The sequence below is a fragment of the Paramisgurnus dabryanus genome, chromosome 2 (assembly GCF_030506205.2).
Source record: "Paramisgurnus dabryanus chromosome 2, PD_genome_1.1, whole genome shotgun sequence".
Lineage (NCBI taxonomy): Eukaryota > Metazoa > Chordata > Actinopteri > Cypriniformes > Cobitidae > Paramisgurnus > Paramisgurnus dabryanus.
In genome coordinates, this window is record NC_133338.1 from 21,801,777 (window position 1) to 21,820,521 (window position 18,745).

The 18,745-nt window shown below is 36.5% G+C and overlaps 3 non-coding genes across 3 annotated transcripts; all 3 read right to left on the reverse strand.

Moving 5' to 3' along the window:
- Nucleotides 1–4,679: 4,679 nt before the first annotated feature.
- On the reverse strand, nucleotides 4,680–4,870 carry LOC135730924 (U2 spliceosomal RNA). The gene has a single exon (XR_010526135.1). It is a non-coding gene; the product is annotated as a U2 spliceosomal RNA (small nuclear RNA).
- Nucleotides 4,871–6,295: 1,425 nt separating this feature from the next.
- Nucleotides 6,296–6,459, reverse strand: LOC135730906 (U1 spliceosomal RNA). The gene has a single exon (XR_010526118.1). It is a non-coding gene; the product is annotated as a U1 spliceosomal RNA (small nuclear RNA).
- An 8,026-nt stretch (nucleotides 6,460–14,485) lies between these two features.
- On the reverse strand, nucleotides 14,486–14,676 carry LOC135730926 (U2 spliceosomal RNA). Its single transcript, XR_010526137.1, has one exon. It is a non-coding gene; the product is annotated as a U2 spliceosomal RNA (small nuclear RNA).
- Between the last annotated feature and the right edge of the window lie 4,069 nt (nucleotides 14,677–18,745).

Sequence of the window (18,745 nt, forward strand, 5' to 3'; positions counted from 1 at the left end):
GGAAAATGATTGTTTAGCATCATGTATTAAATATGTTTTTTCTGTTGTCTAAAATTCATTGTGAGGATAAACTAAGGAGGATTTAACCAAATACACGAACGTTAAAACAAAGTATTCATCCTTTCTTCACCGCCTCACAGAGTTTGAGTGGAACAATCTGTATAAGGTGAGACACTTCTCAATAAGATATGTGCTGCATAGGGTTAGTTAGGGCTCCTTAATTAACTAACAGCTGTAACAAATTATATACAGTACTGTACTTTTCATTGTTGTTCATGTTAGTTCACACTGCATTAACTAACTTTAAAAAGATTTTAATAGTAATTGTTGAAATTTACATTAACAAAGATTAATAAATGGTGTATAAGTGCAGCTGATTACTAGTTTATGTTAAATAATGTAATAAACCTTATTGTAAAGTGTTACCATTATTTCTTATGACAAATAATTTCCTGTGCATTCAGTACTGTACGCTAGTAAGTAAATTTACTGTATTTACTGCAAGTAAATGTGAAGAGTACATCTCCTCTATAGCTACCCAGGTAACATAAAATATCAAAGAATGTTCATTCAAAGTTCTCAAATGTCCCAGTAATGTTAAGCCAACATAAAAGTGTCCAGTTTTTAATGTTTTAGGAACGTTTCTTGATTGTGTGAATGTTAGAGGAATGTTATATCATTGCTATCATTTTCAAACGTTATGACAATGTCAGTTTTATTGTTCTGACAATGTTTAAAACACCTGTTTAGTATATTTTAAGAATGTTTATATGCAATATTTTTAAAGAACATTAAGAAATAATGTTTTATTCATTGAGGAAAACAGTTTTAAAATAATAGAATGCAGTGTTTCTTTACAAGCAAAAACATTCTTAAAATATACAAAACGGATGTTTTAAACATTGTGAGAACATTAAAACATGACATTGTCATAACGTTTAGACATGACAGACTGTAAGATTCTTCTAACATTCAAACAACCAAGAAATATAAAAAAAGGTGAACACTTTATGCTGGCATCACGTTATTGGGAACTTTCAAGGAACGTTCTTAGAACTTTTCTCTGTTTGCTGGGTCCATCATAAAAGGTCATGTGTTCGAACCATGGAATGCACATGCTGATAAAAATGTATACTTTGTATTGCACTGCATGTTGTTTGCCTTTTTTTACATAAAATGTAAAGATGGATGTAAGCACAGGCAGTCATTGTTTCATTTTAAACCAGTTCTATTTTAAATGGGACATATTATGAAAATCTGACTTTTTCCATGTTTAAGTGCTATGATTGGGTCCCCAGTGCTTCTATCAACCTAGAAAATGTGAAAAAGATCAACCCAGTAACTTAGTTTTGGTAAACCATTCTCTGCAAGCATGTGAAAAAATAGGTCATTGTAATTTGTCTCCTACTGTGATGTCAGAATAGGATAATACCGCCCCCTTTATCTGCACAATCCAACCCCTGCACAGCCATTTAGTGCAGAGAGCGAGAGAGAGAGAGAAAATAATTCACAGCACAATTCAGTTTCAATTGCAACAAACCACCATCATTGTGATCAGTGTTTCCACTTCATCCCCTTATTTGCATTTTAAATGACACACCCAAAAACTACACACTTTTGCTCAGACCTACAAAGTGCCAATTTTAACATGTTGTAATTAATTATCTGTGTGGTATTTTGAGCTAAAACTTCAATTACACACTCTGGGGGACACCAAAGATTTAGTTTACATCTTAAATTCTCTCATATGTCCCCTTTAAGGCAAACTTTTAGACTATAAATGAAAGGGTTACAAAAATGTTAATTTTGCCATTTTTACTTTTACAGCATTCATACCCATCATGGCTTTAAGATTTTCAGGACCAAAATGCTGATTTTGTCATGTTTTGGGTTTTCTGGTTACAGTGCTATGGACCATGACCTCCTCCAGATTCAAAAGGAGAATGCAAAATGTATAACATCAAATCATTATAGCATAACTCCATGTAACTACGTTTTCTAAAGGCATAACTGATTGTGTGTGTAATTCATTTCCTGAAGTTCTTGACCTATCCCAAAGTCTCTCCTGATGTGAATATTTTGCTGGTATGTCCTGGTTGTTTCAGACTTGACAGTAAACTTGACTGTGAGCATCTTATCCATCAGGTACAGTTGTTTATTTGCAATTTCATGAACACTCATTCAGAGAAATGACAAAATTGATTTCTTGGATTATTTTTTCACCACACCTTATTTGCATGTCTTCAGGACACTTGAAATATATAGCACATATAATGTGGAGCCATTTTATAATGCATTTGCATCCTTTAGAAGCCTAAGAGATGGTCACAGCAAACTTAAAACACTTTAAAACATCAGCATTTTGGGTCAAAGAAAATCACTGGGTTTGAATGATAAAATAATTTTTGAATGAACTAAACCTGTAGTCACTGTAAAACGCATGTAAGTTTTTAATTTGTGTTATTTAAAATGTATTACTCATAGGTGTGATTGGCAAAGGACAAAAAAGCAGGAAAATATATGGCACACCTACCATGACGTGGCGACATATATACGCATGCACTCACGCACACGCACACACACACACACACACACACACACACACACACACACTATAAAATGAAATACAGTTGAAATATAATTTGAGCTCAAAATTGATTGATCTGAGTGGCCAATCGTCAATCTGCGTGGGCAAGTGCCACCCTGACCATTATGTAGCCTTGCCACTGTTTCAGACTGAACAAAATCAGTCACTTTGTGCATTTAAAGGTAAATATATCAGTGTGGTGCATTTTAAGAGTAAAAATAAGTAACTAGATCTATGAGGATTTTTATGTTTTTGTAAATAAATGTGTGCCCTTTTAGTAAAATCTTTGGTTGCATATGGTAATAATAATAAGGCACACAAGCCACATACACAACTTGATAAATGAGATTTGTCATTGGTCAAAACATGTTTAATGTTTATAGAATAATTAGTGGGGGCATTTAATACAGATTAATTATTGATTACAACACGCTGAATTTAAAGTGGATACTGTAACACTTAAGTTATTCAAATGTTGTGACTTTCTGGAAAGGCAGTCAAGTGCATTTGTCTTTTGCATAGTTCTTTTGGCACAGTTGAGCTACGCGTTTCACACACACAGACGCACGCACACGGGCAAACCAGATCCATGAATGTGTTTGTTTGTCATTATATTATTCTGTAATCGCAAGATTCACAAACCATTAAGAGGAGCAAATACAGGCGTGTGTTCGTCAGGATGACGTTGGATCTGATTCGTGTATATGCGTGCGTTAACGTAAGTGATTACAGAATAATAATGCAAGCAAACGTTTTGACACAAACGCAACTTTATATTGATATTGCGAGACAGCATTTCACCTCGACGAGAAATCTGATATTTACATTACTGGCATAGCTTGATTTGAAACGGACAGTTTTGTCAAAGCAGCAAACACCTGGCAGGTTCTCTTAATTTTGCTGTTTGTCTCTGCCTATTCCTTCTATCCAAGCCCAGCGCCACTGATTTAAGTCCTTTATATATAAGGTCGTCTTACCTAGGCTAGGCTTCATTTACTTAATCTTCATCCTGCTGACAACTTGTTGTGACTTTTCCGCAGCCGCGCGGCATCTGCAGCTGGATCTCAGCCACACATCACAGACCCCTCCCCATTCTACCTCTGATTGGCTAGTTTGTTAGTTTGGTTGAGAGTGAAAGATGTGTTTCTCTCATTCTATTTGTAGGCGAACGCATGATTTTTTTTAATTCGCAGCCAACACCACACGCCGGTGATCCGACTGCAAGCTTTTTGGTGAGCTCTGCTTTCGATCGTGACAAATAAATAAACTACTTGCGGAGTGATATGAGGTCATTTATAACGGTGCCTTGCAAGGAAACAGGTTTACTTTTTTCTTAAATTTGCTAATAAAAGATATCAAATAAATAAGTTTATATATTTACTCGTATAGGAATAGCTGTGTAATAAGTGGGATAATGTACAAATAAATCCCTTCAGTGATATCAAACTGTCGGGAACGTGTCCTTACCTCCCCTTACACCTAACTGTGATACTTTCTAAATTATGAATCTTTCTCAACTATATTATTAATCAAACGTACACTTAAATTGATAAGAGCAAACGTTGGTGACCACAGGTTGCAACTAATTGCGGGCTGCAACAACGCAAATATACTGGTTCATTTGGCGGAACAAAGTATATAAAGTGGGAGGAGTTGGATCTAGATCCAACCCCGCCCCCTGGATGTTGTGTTCCGCAGTGAGGACCATCTCAACTGTAATAGCATATAATCCACTGTCTACAGTCTAATGAAGAGATCACTTTGTTTAACCAACAACTTTGACCGGTTAACAATGATACGGTCAACCATCGTTCAAATAGTCATCGGTTAACAACCCTACTGGCCATGTGATGATTTTAATCTTATTTTTCCAATTAGGCTGCCCTGCTTTTCAGATGAATTACTTATTTGTTAAATTACTAAATTAAAATGGCACAGGTTGACCTGTAAAGAAAAAAAAAATCAGCATTTTGGATTAAATGTGTTAATATCCATGATGGAGTCATTTGGAAAAACTGGAGAACATTTACACATCATCTAAAGATTTGCTAAAAAAAAACACTAAGCAGCAGTTCTTCTTTTCACCACATTAGGGGGGTGCACCGTTCCCGGAAGTACTGCAATACCAGGTCGATGCGTGGAGTGGACGGAGCAAGCCCCTATTCCATCTCCCAATTCCAAAAATCAATTTAATATATGGTCCCCGGGTAGGGGACGTATCAGATATTAAACTGATAAGAACAGATACTACACTTGATCTTAGCCAAAAGGCCGAGAAGCGATACCCAAAAATGGTCCGAAGTAGGGACCACATTCTTTGAAACAGTAAATAGAAGGACGGTATGGTACTATTATTATTTTCCATTATTTCCATCATAGATTATTACTATTGTACAAAATGTAATCAAGCGTGATCTAGACTTTCCTATTACACTTGGAAGATACATTTAAGTTTAAAAATGGCAGAATTCCTTTAAGATTAGAAGGCTGTATGGACACTAAAATGACATTATGCTTGTTCAGACACAGACACAATTCTCCCAGTGCAATACAATTAACCTTAAGTCATCACAAAACATTTACAAGAAGGAAGAAACACTTTGAATAGAATACTGATACAATGGAAATGTAAAAGGTAAAATCTAAATTGTTTTTAAATACATTGTGGTTTTGCCCCCAGTGGACAAGTAAGTAATTGCAATAAAACCTATTTTTCAATAAACTGGCCAATGCAATAATAACCAACTTAGTTAGTTTAAGAAATGTCAATTAGTTGAATGGTATTGTAATTAAATGCAGTTTCAATTTTAAAATAATTTGTATTTTTTAATAACAATGAAAATCAAGGAATTTGGATTTAGCAATGTTTTATTTAGGCCATATGCTTAAATAAGTTTAAAACAATTACATAAACTCACTGACTATTAGAATAATTTTTTGTGTCATTTATAAAGGTAATGTAACATGTAGGACTTTGAAAGTGGATTCATGTTGCTATGTAGCCTAGAAATCTAGACGCACCCTAGCGGCCGCAAAATATATTTGCTGCCAGGGTTTAGTCTAGGCACTCACAATACACTTAACAGCTCCAAAAACCAAAATTTGGTCAGGCCAATCACATCGTGTGTAGCGTCTGTGGGGCGGGCTTAACATGACGACGACAGAGCTGCAACGGTTCCTACTTGAAAACAAAGAATGGCTGCTGCTGCTGGCGGACAGCTTTCTTTTGAAGCGGCTTTGGCCGCGACTCTGGAAGACTTAGACTTATGTTTTTCTTTGAGAGAAGAGCAAATAACCCTACTGAAGTCCTTTTTAAGCAAGAAAGATGTGTTTGTCGTTGCTCTGATTGGTCATAGCGCTATCCTATTGCGTGCAGAGGCATTTTGAGGGACAACCTTATATCCCGCCCCTTGCATTGAGCCGTTTGTGTGAAGAGTTGCCAGACCTTACATCTTTATGTAGGTCTGGCTAACCAGGCTAGTTGCTATGTGAAGTTTTACAAGAAAACTATATATTAATTTAATAATTTTAAACTAAACATTTAAAGTGGGGGTTTAGGGGCAGCCTGTGATTTATAAAATCAAGAATTCTAAAAACACCAAATAAATTACAATAAACAAATGTTGCTTGTTAAAAACATAGAACATCTTCCAACCACAAACTTCATGAGCTAAATGAGCTTTTGAATCTGTATTTAAACAACAAAATCAGGGGAGAGCGCGAACGCAGTCCCCCACTACCACAAATTATGCAGTCGAGATTCCCACATTTGGGGAATTCGCAAAGGTCAGCACAGCCGGAGTGCAATGGCTGAGCCTCGCTCTGGGTGAACCACCTTCATGATCATGGTGTCTCCCCTGCCAGGTAAGTATGAGTTGTACATCGACCCTGAAGGGGAGTCGCTTTAGGGAACATCAGTTTCAATGATGATTATCAAAAAATAACTCTGCATACTGTTGGAAACCTTTAAGTGAAGACCAGGAGATAGGGATGCTCCGATCGATCGGCCGCCGTTCGGTATCGGCCGATAATGGCATTAAATGACTCGATCGGTGCTTGCTAAATCTGCCGATCTCATAAACCGATCTTTCTGTTTACTTTTGTCATCAAAAGGATCCTGAATGCGGCTGCAATTAAAGACATTTTTTACGTAGCGCGAGCATTTTTACAACCCGTTGCTCATGTGCGGCGTGCAGATTTGTATGTCTCTCTTTGCCTTTACAGAGATATGCGTATTTTCTATGCGGACGCGCTCCGGTCAACAGCGCGAAGCGTCTTCACATCCCCATCAAACAGCGTATACAACACATATCTATCACGGACAATTGCATCCTCATGCCAAAAGTTTATTATTTGCATGCGTTTTAAAGTTTTGAGCGTTTAAACTTTTATTTTCCTCACAGCTGCTTGTCTGCGTTCAGCCGCCGCCCACACACACAGCAGCCTGTCATCAGTGCACGTGAACAGAGCGATCTCTCTCTCTCTCTCATGTCTTAAAGCTACAGTAACCTAATTCATCTCTCAATAAAATCACTCTCTGCTCTTGACTAAAGAACTTTTATACTTCATACGAATGCATGTATATTTAATTTATACAGTAAAGACTGTGAAGTGTTTTATTTTCAGTAATTTTAGGAGACATAAGCCTTTTTAAAGCCATATAAAATTTCTCTTTGCAGAATAAATATTTGTTGTGCTTATTTATTTGAGTCTCTATTAAAACAATAATATACCTAATTACTGCAAGTAATATAACAAAGGCAACATCCGTGGTATTATTTTATCTAGAAAAAATGTAACAGTTACAGTCATCAAAGAGCTTGCATATCAGCTTTTTTAAAAATCGGTATCGGAATCGGTATCGGCCGATCACGAAGATTACAAATCGGTGATCGGTATCGGCTGCAAAAATCTTGATCGGAGCATCCCTACCAGGAGATTTGGATTTAGTAGTCTTTACTGCAGAAAGCGATCTTCAAAGTCAAGAGCAAAGAGCTCACGTGCTGCAATCACAAAGTCTGACTAACAGCACCCCTACAATAGTATCCAACTGCAGCCCCGCAGAACACACAATTCAGACCATCCGTCTTAGGCCATAAGTAAGGGGCGGGTCCAATATTATCCAGCTGCAGCCCCGCAGCGCCACAATTCAGGGCAGACGATACAGGGCGCTTGTCTCATGGTGGAAGTGGGGGCGGCACCGAAGCACGTGCTTCAGGATGAACGCGGAAGCGAGGGACAGTTGTAAAAACATAACAGCAAGGCGTTCTGTTTTTTTGTTTTTGTGGTGCAGAAATACTTACTTAGGAAATATATATTTTATTTAAAGTGTAGTTGAATTCGTAAAAAATTGTGTCTTTTCAGAAATATTAACTTAGGAAATATGCATTTTATTTAAAGTGTATTTGACATTTAAAAATGATGCTCCGTGTCAATGTTTATTTTTAAACAACTGATGATGAACATGAAGTAAATATTATATCTTAATAGTCAAATGGAAAACCCTATGCAATGATGTTAATTAGTTAACTACATGAAAATAAATGTTAATAAATCAACAGATATATAATTATATTTAAGCTTTTTCAAATATAGTTTTCAAATATTATACATATAAATACCATTACAATTGATGTAAAAATAAGAACACTAAAAAAACCATATATGGTCATCACTTGCGACCTGAGAGGAGTGCCTTGGACTGTGTGACCTGAAATGTGGAGCGCTTCGGGGCTGCAGCTGGAAACATGTTGGAAAGCATTTAACTTTAAACAAAGCATTTAAAAGAAGTAACCCTGCCACTCCCAATCCTTCAGTTTTACCAACTCTTAGGGCGCACTCACATTATCCCAACCAAACCAAACCATGCCTTGGCTCGATTGCCACCCCTCCCTACTCCCCCAGGTGCACGCACTCACACTGTACTTCTTATCAATCCGAGTCCGGGCGCGCTTTCGTCATTAAGATGCGATTGTTTTGAAAAAGCAGGAAGTAAAGCGCTCTCTTAACACTGGAACCCACCGTAATGATAAGTCTGTGTTTTTTATTCGGAGTCGTTTGGTGCGCGATTACAGACAGCCCTCTCACATGTCATCATATTGCTTAGTTGATCTGTCACGTGCGCAGCTCGGACATTCACGTAACCCCGCTTCGCGCATCAAAAGGTTTTTACGGAGGCAGATGAAGGTGAGTGGTCGCGCAACTGACGTCTTCACCTTTTGAATCGCGCTCAGGCGCGATTGCGCTCACACCACAGCCTTCCGCGCCTGAGCCCAAGTGAACCGCGCTCCGGCCCACCTCTGCAACCGGGCCGCGGCGCGATTAAACAATCCGCGCCCGGGCGCGGAACGAAGCGATCACACTAGTCAAACAAACCAGGCTTTGGGGGTCAAACGCGCCCGAGCGCGGTTTAGTTTGGATAATGTAAGTGCGCCCTTAATCCCATCGACATTTCGCCCAATGTCTCACTCAGACATTTCATTATCATAGAAATGGTTTCTCACTTTAGGCTTGCCATTCACCTTTGACTCAGACCCAAGGCCCAAACATAAGCAAATGGCAACCAACTCGCACAATGGAACAAAAGGCACCAGGGGCCAATTGATAGTCTTGCCTAGATCTTTCATCTTATGGTAAGACAGAAACTTGCAGGAATCCACTTTCATTATCAGTTAGTTGGCAACGTTGCTTGGTTTAGCTCTCAGAAACTATGAACATGTACATACAATAAAATAAAAATAAAGACTTAAAATTATATTTCAACAATACAGTTTCTGTCCATTCCTCAATTTCCTCAAGGTCTATCCTTAATGCACATTGCGCAACATTATTTTTGTGTCAAACTATTTTTCCGTAATGGAACAGGCGTTGAACAAACCAATACATGGCTCCAGACTAACATTTGAGAGGGGTGGCACTGGCCTCAATTTGGTGGCAACAGTCACTGGGGGGTGTAAAAACAACAAAGAAACACTAAAACTAAGTCAAAACATGTTTAATGCATTAATAAATGCATTAAAAATACAGATATTTTATATAGGGGTGTGCGGGGCAAAAACTAATAGGGTTAGTTGTAACCCGGACCGTTTACATTGTTCCACAAGGTTGAGCATTTTGTTTCCGGCATTTTTTTCACGCTGCCAAAACACGATCTCTTGCAAATTATTGGAACTGTATAACGTTTTTCCAGAGAGTTATTGATTAAAGAATGTTTTGGTGGCATGCAAGTAAATCTTTATCGTAATTTTTTTTTTCGGTTTCTAAGTTGGGTGTGTAAGATACCAAATCCAATGCTATGTCATATTAATCAGTGTCTTGTTGACTAAAACATAGCATCGTTTTGAAATACGTCTGCAGCTCTTGGCAACTTTTTTGTGGGCTTGAAAATATTTTGACCCAGCGGGGTTAGTTTTAACGCTGTGTTACAACTAACCCCTCAGCACTAACGATATGAAAACCGCTAACGTTAGCCTAATTCTTGCCATTGTTTTAGAGTAGGGGGAGGCTGCAGACCTGGAGCCGGTAGATCTACGCCCCTGACAGTTTTACGCCCCTGACAGTTTTACGCCCATGTTGTTCCTCGTGTGTCCAGTAGGGGGAGGCTGTATATTAGTATATGAGCCTAGTCATATCAGAACAGCAGACCGTATGATAGCAGCAGACCTTCTTAAAGCGATACGAATTGAGGTATGTTAAATAATCTGCTAAAGTTATTGTTGTTGATTGTAAAATAATGATTTATTATTTATAAACGATTGATGCGATATACTGCCATTAATTATAAGTAACCATTGCTTCTAACACTATTCAACCTTTGCTTTATTTATTTTTTTATCAGTGAGCGAGAGCACTTTGATAGCAGGATAAAAAAACATTAAAAGAGTGGCAAACCATAGGAGAGTCATCTGGAGTCATGCTGTTAAGAAATAACCAAGTCATGGTGTTAATAAATTTTTTGTGAACCACAATATTGTCTCTTTCTTTTAAATGACCCTTGGAATTTTAGAAAAGTTACATTGTGTTTTTCTTCATAAAAAGCTATGTAGGACATGTTTTGTAGCTGTATGACGACCTATTGTGAATTGTACAGCAGATATTTCATTTAGGATCCATATGATTACACAGTTTATGTCCAATGGCCTAAATATGGTTAATATCTAAATGTAACTTAATATAAAATCACAACATCATATATCAGTCAGTCTCTTGTATATAAAACAGTTTATAAATAAATATAAATAGTTAAGTGTGACGTCATCATGCGCCGCTTCCGGGTCCAATCAATTTCAAATGCCACAGGAAAACACGCTAATATACACTCGTATCATAATCCAAAACAATTTAAACCCATGATCCTTTATTTTTAATAAAAACCAAGATGACCAGATATGGATTTTTTACTGTCCGTGGTTCCGTAGTGTGCAGACTGCAGTGTACACTGTAAGTTTATACAATTTTCGCTTAAATGTGTAATATAAATAAATAGTGCTTATAAACGGTTGTTTAAATAGGCTAGTATCCTAGTTGTATTTCCCTCTCCCCCTACTGGACGCATGAGGAGCAACAGGGGCGGAATCCACAGGGGCGCAAAACTGCCAGGGGCGTAGATCTACCGGCTCCAGGTCTGCAGCCTCCCCATATAGTTGTTTTAAATAGGCTACACACAAATGATTGCTGGCTGCCAACAAAATAAATGTGCCTGTCTTATCAAAAATTGTGTGTCAAATGTATTTTTGTTCATTAATATTGATTGAATAAGGTCACGTCAAAGATTGAAATTATAATGAAATAATTGGCTTAAAATCAGACTTTGATGCGCATTCTCAAAATTTGATTTTGAAACTGCAGTATGGTCATTACAGACTGGGTCACATATAAAAAAAAATTGTCAATTGTGCTGCTTTGTCTCACATATTTAAATTTGTATTCATTTATAATTGAACTATTATTAGAAAAGGGCTGGATGAATGAATACAGTGTGGATACCGGTCTATTATAGACAGATATATAAACAATATCCACTTCCAAGTATAAAGACAAAAAGTATTTAAATATTTGCCTACAAACTTAATTTTTAGTAGTGCTGTGTTCAAAATATCTATACGACGATACATCGTCATGGACGCCTGACGATGCGCGCATCGATAGCACCTTCCGTATCGATTTGGATGCACTTTTAAAAGTAACGTGACGAATCACTGTTGATCCGTGATCCATTTGGAAAAGGACGCACGTGTCCTGTGGAGTACTCGCTCTCGCGCTCTTGTGTGTATTTAAAATCAATGAGTTCCGTATGAAAGCGCAGATCTTAGCCTATAATACTGCAAAGGGATTTATTAGCCACTATAAAACAGTACTAACGCATTTGAGAAGAAACACGACAAAGATTTGCATGTGAAAATTGTACGTCTAAAGAGATACAGAGCTACTTCAAACTATAGCGGTCACATTAATAATCTGATTTCTACTAAATAGTATTAACTCTGACTGCATGTTTATAGATATATTCATTGATATAGAATAATTAAGTGAGAGACAAATATAATGCCTAGAGTAAGGCACTAAATCTTTTGTAAAACTGCTTTAAAAAAAACCTAACTGTGGGATTTTAAGCATTTCTATGTTACCCCAAAAGCTAATAAATGAATGGCAAAAACACAACTGTTACAACACTGCTTATTCAATGTACAATAAACAGATAATAATAATAATAATAATAATAATAATAATAATAATAATAATAATAATAATAATAATAATAATAATAATAATAATAATAATAATAATAATAATGTTACTAAATTCTGAACAAAAAATGTAATTCAAAATAGTCTTGTATCGTGATCCGTATCGTATCGGGACCCTTGTATCGGGATACGTATCGTATCGGGAAATTGTTGGCGATACACAGCCTTAATTTTTAGCAAGTGTTTTTCAAATAACCCCACCTATGAGGTAAGTTGTAACGTTTGTTGTAATTGTCCAAGAATGGTAAGTACTAGAAACAAACGTTAAATGTTCATTTGTAGCAGAGATGTGTGTGTTGCTTGTGTAAATATAATTAATCAAACTCAAATATTTTTGAATGATTGATCCAAAACCAAAAAGCGTTGGGTTGTGCCATGCTCTCCTTTACTGTAAAGACAATTATCAATAGACTACATTTCCCAAGTTTTTGTTTATTGTCATTTTTAAAAGTATTTATTTTATTTAACACAGTTTTCTATAAAATATAAAACGTTTACGGGTAAGATTTAGAAAAACTCAATCATGTCTATCAAAGTTTCATGCGAGTTATCCATTTTCATGTTGATAAATAGCGTGCAACAGTTTACAGGGTGTAGTGTGTTGTTTCACTTAAAAGATTGTCATTATCTTTTATATATTTATAAAAATATCCCCAACAACTTCCAGTATTAAACCTGTAGGCCTAACCGCCACTGTGAAAAAAAAAAAATTTTTTTGTCTGTCTTGACACAGATTCCACCACAACTTTGCCGTTAAAACAAGCTCATCCCTCTAAAAGTCTTGATAATCATAGATGTAATCTCAGTCCAAACAATACACTAATATAACCTGAAGTGATATTTTCTTAATTATGGAGATGGTCCTCACTGCGGAACACAACATCCAGGGGGCGGGGTTGGATCTAGATCCAACTCCTCCCACTTTATATACTTTGTTCCGCCAAATGAACCAGTATATTTGCGTTGTTGCAGCCCGCAATTAGTTGCAACCTGTGGTCGCCAACGTTTGCTCTTATCAATTTAAGTGTACGTTTGATTAATAATATAGTTGAGAAAGATTCATAATTTAGAAAGTATCACAGTTAGGTGTAAGGAGAGGTACGGACACGTTCCCGACAGTTTGATATCACTGAAGGGATTTATTTGTACATTATCCCACTTATAACACAGCTATTCCTATACGAGTAAATATAAAAACAAATTTATTTGATATCTTTTATTAGCAAATAAAAAAGTAAACCATCTACGAGGGAAACCTGTTTCCTGGCTGTAAGAAAAGACGCGTTAAAACAAGTTCTAAGTCCATACAAGATAAACAATTAATTTATTAATTTCTAAATAATATGCCATAGCCTATATATCTTAATAATTATGCATATTAATACTGTATCCATTAATAGGTCTTAAACTGCATGTGGTAAGATTACTAGTAGGCTTACCCGAAATGTTTTACTCCAAAACATTATAGCAAAAAACTTACATTTCACCCTAAAGGCACTACTTTTATTGTAGTCATAAGTAAAGTTAGTTTTTATGTCAAAATAATAACTTAATTTAATTACGACTTAATGCGGAACTGGTAACGCAGCAACACATGTATGACGTGTCTTGTGGTAAAACTGCCGACCAATGGGATCTCTGGATCGGGATCCAGCTCCGCCCCTGGATCTAAATCCAACCCCGCCCCCTGGATGTCGCGTTCTGCAGTGAGGCGCTACTGTAATTATGGGAGCAAAAGTAAAACTTTGAGAACCAACACAGGTCAAAAGGGGTATGTGATAAAAGACATCTGTCTAAACAATCCAATCAGTTGGGTGAGCACACAGTTGGGTATCACCGTAGACTGATTAGATCAGTCCGATCCCCCGTTTGGGTAAACTGTTGGTGCCAAGGGTCATTTCTTACACTAGACTTAATTTACATTTAAAAGGGGATACCTCATTAGCTTTGGAGCTGGGAAAACTGGTTTGAGACCGTATGAAGTGTTAAGACTGACTTTGTTGAGGTTTCACTCCAACTTCAATAAATACGGAGTGCTTTTTATACTTTGTAACTGCTTTGAATAAATAAACCACTTTTTGTTGGGTTCATCAACATCCTCCTAATTTTTTTATTATACTGCCACCTACAGTTCTTCTTTTCACCACATTAGGGGGGATGCACCGTTCCCGGAAGTACTGCAATACCAGGTCGATGCGTGGAGTGGACGGAGCAAGCCCCTATTCCATCTCCCAGTTCCAAAAATCAATTTAATATATGGTCCCCGGGTAGGGGACGTATCAGATATTAAACTGATAAGAACAGATACTACACTTGATCTTAGCCAAAAGGCCGAGAAGCGATACCCACAAATGGTCCGAAGTGGGAACCAGATTCTTTGAAACGGTAAATAAAAGGATGGTATAGTACTGTTTTTATTTACCATTATTTCCATCTTAAAATATTCTTGTACAAAGTGTGATCTGTACTTTCCTATTAACACTTGGAAGATAAATTTAAGTTTAACATGCCAGATGTCTCTTTAATAAAGATTAGAAGGCAGTATGGACACTAAAATGCTTCTGCAAACACAGACACAATTCTCCCAGTGTTACAATTGACCTAAAGTCATCACAAAACATTTACAAGGAAGAAACACTTTGAATAGAATAGGTGATACAATGCATCAAAACTATAGCAAATAGACAAATAAGTAATTGCAATGAAATATATTTTTCAATCAATTTAGCTGGCCAATGCAATACTAACCAACTAAGTTAGTTGAAGAAATGTCAATTAATTGAATAGTATGTAATGACATGCAATTTAAATTTTAAATAATTTTTGTTAATGCAGTGAAATTCAGAGAATTTAGCAATTTTTTATTTAGGCCTTAAGCTTACATAAGTTTAAAACAATTAAATAAACTGACTGACTATTATAATTTTCTATTGTGTCATCTATAAAGGTAATCTAAAATGTAGGACTTTAAAAGTGGATTCATGTTGCCATATGAAGTTATCTGTAAAAAATACAAAAAATAAGGAAATAAACAAACCTAATAATCTAAACCATTAATTGGTCAAATCAGTGTTACAATTCAACATATTAAATGACTAAAACTATTGTCATGTGCAAAATTCAAAGAATTTATAAAGATAAATATCAAGGTCAACTTCATTGTATGTCTGGCACATTCAGTAGAATTGACAGAGTATAGAAATCTTGTTCCCTCAATCCCTGCAGTGTAAAACGGCAACTGCAACAACAGCAACAAAAAGTTTCAAGAAATATAAAATAAATATACAATAGTATATAATAGTATGCAGACATTTTCGACACATAAGAATAGTGTCTATACTCCATATATTTACATAGTGTAACCAATGATGTGGTAGGTTTGATAACAGCATTTATGTCGAAGAGGCTAGTGCAAAGTGTGATTAATTGTTTGTGCATTTTTGGAGATGGTCCTCACTGCGGAACACAACATCCAGGGGGCGGGGTTGGATCTAGATCAAACTCCTCCCACTTTATATACTTTGTTCCGCCAAATGAACCAGTATATTTGCGTTGTTGCAGCCCGCAATTAGTTGCAACCTGTGGTCACCAACATTTGCTCTTAATCAATTTAAGTGTACGTTTGATTAATAATATAGTTGAGAAAGATTCATAATTTAGAAAGTATCACAGTTAGGTGTAAGGGGAGGTAAGGACACGTTCCCGACAGTTTGATATCACTGAAGGGATTTATTTGTACATTATCCCACTTATTACACAGCTATTCCTATACGAGTAAATATATAAACTTATTTATTTGATATCTTTTATTAGCAAATTTAAAAAAAAAAGTAAACCTGTTTCCTAATGGCTGTAAGCAAAGACGTTAAAACAAGTTCAAAGTCCATACAAGATAAACATTCAATTTATTAATTTCTAAATAACATGCCATAGCCTATATATCTTAATAATTATGCATATTAATACTGTATCCAGGGGCGAAAATCTCATCTAAATGTTGGGGGGGACAATAAACATAAAATTTTTCAAGAACAATTTTTGAAGGGGACACCAATAATACAGGCAAAATTGTACTTGCAAGGAAATGGGTACAGATAGAAAACGTTTCTCTTTCTCTATGAACGGAAGCAAATTTAATTTTAATACATATGAATGCAGAGGTGAAAAGAGTAATACAATTTTCTACTTAAGTAATAGTAAAGTTACTTTAATAATATTTTACTTAAGTAAAAGTAAAGTTACTGGTCTAAAAATCTACTCAAGTAAAAAGTCATTTTAATTTTAAGAGTTACTTTTTTACAGCGGGGAGAGGTTTCTAGTATAGTTCACAAAGGAAGGATATATACATCTCAAACTATGTTTTTAATTGTAAACATCTCTACAATTAAAGTGCAATAACAAATGTTAATAAAATAAAAAGCTTTTTATAACTAAGAAACATTTATGGAATTATTTAATGATTTTTACAGGTGAGTTATGCACTTTTGAAGCAAAAATAATATGAGGTCAGCAGCTAGTAAATACAATCATTATATGAAGGTTGTAATTGATGTATTGCTGGTAACATACATTGTTATTAAACTATATACATAAATGAACATATAATGAGATGAGTGCCATGGCTATACACTATACATCCTTTACACGTTTATTAGCTCCCAGACCTGTGTACCTGATGTCTTTCAATCTATCTCTCTCGCGCTCTCTCTCTCTCTGCAATGTCTAATGATCTGCGCATTCTCGAGGACGTTCTCAAGTTGTTTGACTTGACGCGAAGCTGCTAGACCTCGGAAGATAATGCGCATGTATTAAAAATGCATCGTGCAAATTAGCGGTTAAACACGGTCGGCAATTCTCAAACTCCGTACTCAAGAGCATGAACCCTACCTGAATGAAACAATCGCTTTGCGTCAATGGCCAGGGGTTTCTTTCGTAAGAATTGAATTGAGGGTCTGCATTAGCCTGCGCCTGTCTCGTCCCTCTCCATGGTTCTTTTTGCGCGTTCCCCCGCCCATCAATCAATCATCCGACCGTGGCGCGTCTTTATCACCTTACTTTTTTATTTATTTTTACTCAGTAACGGATATGATTTAACATGTAGCGAAGTAACCAACAATACTTTAAACATACTTAAGTAAAAGTAAAGTACAGATTTTAAAAACTACTCAAAGTAAAAGTACACAAAAAACTCAGTTACAGCAAGGTGAGTAAATGTAATTTGTTACTTTCAGCTCTGCCTCACCTCTGCATGAATGCATAAAAATGTTTTCTTGATCGTTTATCTGCTTCTGTTCTCAGAAAACGAAATATGTTCATGTTTATATGTCAAAATAGTCCAGTTTTAAAACATATGAGGATAAACTGATAAGTGATGGGAAACGTTGTATTGTATATAGCTTATTAACGCGTCGGCTCCGTACACTTCTCTACCACCGGAATGTGTGGTGGTGAGGTAAAAGGGGCGTGGGCAGTGGACCAAACCACTGTGAGGCAAGGGAGGGGGAATCCAAATATTTAAAACGTTTTTTTGTTGTTGCTCCGTTTGCATTTGTATTGTTTCACTTCTTACACAACTAGTTTAAGTATTATAAATCATTAAATTATTTTCAATACACATATTCTAATGATAATTTAGGGGGGACAACCCTCAGATAGGGGGGGTCCTGTCCCCCCCGACCCCCCCGGGATTTCCGCCCATGACTGTATCCATTAATAGGTCTTAAACTGCATGTGGTAAGATTACTCGTAGTAGGCTTACCCGAAATGTTTTACTCCAAAACATAATAGCAAAAAACTTACATTTCACCCTAAAGGCACTACTTTTATTGTAGTCATAAGTGAAGTTAGTTATTATGTCAAAATAATAACTTAATTTAGTTACGACTAAATGCGGAAATGGTAACGCAGCAACACGTGTATGACGTGTCTTGTGGTAAAACTGGCGACCAATGGGATCTCTGGATCGGGATCCAGCTCCGCCCCTGGATCTAAATCCAACCCCGCCCCCTGGATGTCGTGTTCTGCAGTGAGGCGCTACTGCATTTTTGGGGGGATGCTACAGTTTGTTGCATTTTTTGAGGACAGAGAGGAGGGAGGGGAGAGAGTTCAGCTTCCTAACATCCTGGTGGAGGCTTAGGACACATCCCTGAGGGGCTCTTGTGTTTAATGTGATGGTAGTGGATGCATTGGAACGGACTCTAACAACTTGTGGTCTACCAGTGAGAAAGTCCAGCAGCCAGTTGCATAAGGTGGTTTTGAGACCAAGCCGGTTGTGGGATGGTGTTGAATGCAGAGCTAATATCCTCATTAACAAGAAAACTTCATATAAATGTAATAATTGTGAACTAAACTAAAGTTTTAAAGTGGGGATTTAGGGGCAGCCTGTGTTTTATAAAAATAAAGAATCTAAATA